This window comes from Rhagoletis zephyria, unplaced genomic scaffold (assembly GCF_001687245.7).
Source record: "Rhagoletis zephyria isolate East Lansing unplaced genomic scaffold, Rhagoletis_zephyria_1.1 Rzeph_scaffold_00005, whole genome shotgun sequence".
NCBI lineage: Eukaryota > Metazoa > Arthropoda > Insecta > Diptera > Tephritidae > Rhagoletis > Rhagoletis zephyria.
The window spans coordinates 311940-315369 of NW_016157089.1; positions in this window are offsets into that span (position 1 = coordinate 311940).

Sequence of the window (3430 nt, forward strand, 5' to 3'; positions counted from 1 at the left end):
CAATGAATTTTTCATAAAAAAGCTGTAATGTACTAAAAGTATTTATTAGTTTGGTCGCGCACACTCTAACTGCACATATATTGAGTGTAAATAACGTGTACATTTAGTGGAAAGTGCATTAAATATTGTGAAATAGTGCCATATAAGTTTGTTAAATATACAAACTTTAACAACAAATTACTTAAAAACTATAAGGTTCCGCGCTTTTAAACTTTACATAGACAACCATTACCACCCCTTCTTTCCCCCCTATTTTCCTCAATCCCGTACTCAGGGGTTACCATTCTAAAATGTTTACCTGTATTCATTGATTTAAATACCTGCAAATCCCAATTTTTGTCTTTTGAGAAGCTTTAGAAAAATAATTTCGGAAGGTACTGAAGTGGCGACCATAAGCATAGTAAAATAATATAAAGTGTGCCAGCTAGCAATGAGATTCTATTTCGGTACACTTATTTGGTAATTTATTATCATAATTTTTTCTTTCATTTGACTTTTATGTCAACCCTTTCGGGTGAGAACTTGTGAAGTTTTTTTGATTTGAGAAAAAAAAAAAAAAAACATGACAAGAAATGCTTGCCGCTTGTGCAAAAGCACACAAAAAGTTGCGGTACTGATGTTTTCAGTCCCTCCGGATAAGACCTAAACCGAAATCGGGCAGAGGTGCGCAACAAGACCAAATGTCAATGCCAGAATTGAAAAAACGAAAATGACAAATTCAAATTTTCTTTGAAATAAGCGTACATCACTTTATATTATTTCACTAAGGGTACTCATCTATTCGCGCAAGTTTCATATTTGGGCAATTGGGCAACTTTGCGCAGTGTGTTTCATGAGGACAATTTTATATTCTGTGCAATTTCAGACATTTAATTATTTGACAATGCTTAAGTTAAAAAGTTGAACAATTGAAACTCGAATTTAAGAAAATTTTCAAGTCTTACGAAAAAGCGTTGAGCACAAATCAAAATGAAAGTAAACAAAATAGTTGATTGAGGGTTGCACATCACACTGCGCAAATTTGCGCGACAAAAATTTCCGCGCTAACTTGCCCTGTTCGTGCAAATAGCTTCCATACAAATTTTGACATTTCATTTGCGAGGGTTTTAAATTGCACAGTTTGCCCAGTTTGCGAGAGTTCGGCACTTTTAAATGAGTACCCTTACTATGTTTATAAGCTATGTGAAACCGTTGTGGAAATTGCTGTTTAAAATCTGCCCAAATTTCCAAAGGGTTTTACAGTGTCAATATCATATCAATTAATATCATTTTGTAGAAGGCACTAAACGTTCCTACTAATAAATTAGCAATTTATTAGTGCAAATAACGGTAATTCTCTAGTATAGGGTAACAACCCCTAAAAAAAGGTCCGGAAAAGTCGGGAGGGGTACCAAACGACGCGTTTCGATCCCCCTATTAACAATCCGATGGGGGAGGGCTAATATTATTAACCATTTAAAAGTTATGAACAAAAAACTTTTGTTAAATTTCGTTGTTTTGTATGGGCAATTACCCCGACAAAAATTCACTTAATCACATGTTCTCACTTTTTAAACACTTAAAATATATAATCTAACTTAATTATTAAACAAACGCATAGTTTTATCAACCTAAGATAGATTATCTTGTTACTAAAAAGAAGTTGACAATCTTTGCGAACTGAAACGCGAGATTCCAAAAAAATCAATGTGCTGCCACTGTATTAGTATTTCGTAATAATTCACTTTTCCTTACATGGTGTGTGCAGTGTTCAATGCTTTTCGGTATCTTCTTTCCTGCGGCGCTTTTTCCATAAAAATCAATACTTCGATAAATAAGGAAAATTTTTAATTAAAAATCGCGCGATTTTTGTATTAAAAATTTTCATCTGCGGCGCTTTTTCCATAAAAATCAATACTTCGATAAATAACTGTAAACCATAAAAGTAGCGCTGCCATGGTATAGCGAAATTTGCTATTATATTTTGGTTAGAATATTTTATTTAGGTGAAAGTAAAAAAAGAAGAAGTGTATAGTGTAAGCTGGGTGTAATAGCACAAACGAAATGTGAAATAAAGTGGCAACACCAGCGATTTGAGGTTATAATAAAAGTGAATAAATGATTTTTTTTTCATAAAACAACAACCGGAGACGTTTTAATAGTGTTTTAAAAGTGGAAACTGGTGATTTAGTGCATTTTTGACGTAGTAATTGCTCATAGAAAACAACGAAATTTAACAAAAGTTTTTTGTTTATAACTTTTANGGCCACAACGACTTTTTTTTAGCTCTTTTTAGCTCTTTTTTTAACGGAATTTGGCTACCGCTAAAAATGGTTCGCGGCAACACTGGGCTGAACACCTTTTGCAGAGAGCACCTTTCTGCGTAGGCGGCCTTCATGATCCAACTACACAAGATCTGACAAGATGAAGCAAAAGAAAAAANTAAAAATCGCGCGATTTTTGTATTAAAAATTTTCATCTGCGGCGCTTTTTCCATAAAAATCAATACTTCGATAAATAACTGTAAACCATAAAAGTAGCGCTGCCATGGTATAGCGAAATTTGCTATTATATTTTGGTTAGAATATTTTATTTAGGTGAAAGTAAAAAAAGAAGAAGTGTATAGTGTAAGCTGGGTGTAATAGCACAAACGAAATGTGAAATAAAGTGGCAACACCAGCGATTTGAGGTTATAATAAAAGTGAATAAATGATTTTTTTTTCATAAAACAACAACCGGAGACGTTTTAATAGTGTTTTAAAAGTGGAAACTGGTGATTTAGTGCATTTTTGACGTAGTAATTGCTCATAGAAAACAACGAAATTTAACAAAAGTTTTTTGTTTATAACTTTTAAATGGTTGATAATATTAGCTCTCTCTCTCCAGATTGTTAATAGTGGGACCGAAACGCGTCGTTTGGTACCCCTCCCGACTCTTCCGTACCTTTTTTAGGGGTTGTTGCCCTATACTAGAGAATTACCCAAATAACTCATACCTTTTGCATAATATTAATAGAATGTATATTCTAAAGGTGCATAAATAGTGAAATCTCCACATTTAGAAAATTTACTATAGCAAAGAGTTTGGAGGCATACAAAAAAAGTGAAATCTTTAGCTATTGGTAAAATGATTTAGGAGTAGGGGGGAGGGGAGGGGGCGTGGCTCGTCAAACCACCCCTAAACGAAAGAGGATGGACGCCGCTTTATGAAAAGTAACCCCTCATCCCCCTCCACCCCCTAAAGACCCCTTGGGAGCTGTTTGAAAACAGCGGAAATTTGATTTTTTTCCAAAACGATTATAGCCCTCACTACTCTTTTCTCTGTTGTCCAAGAAGAGGGGCTGAACCAGTGTTGCCGTTATAGACCTTTGGTGGCTAGATTTAGCTACCACACACTTTTTTTGGCCACATAAATTTAAAATTGCCCCTAGCGCTCTTTTTAGCACATTTTA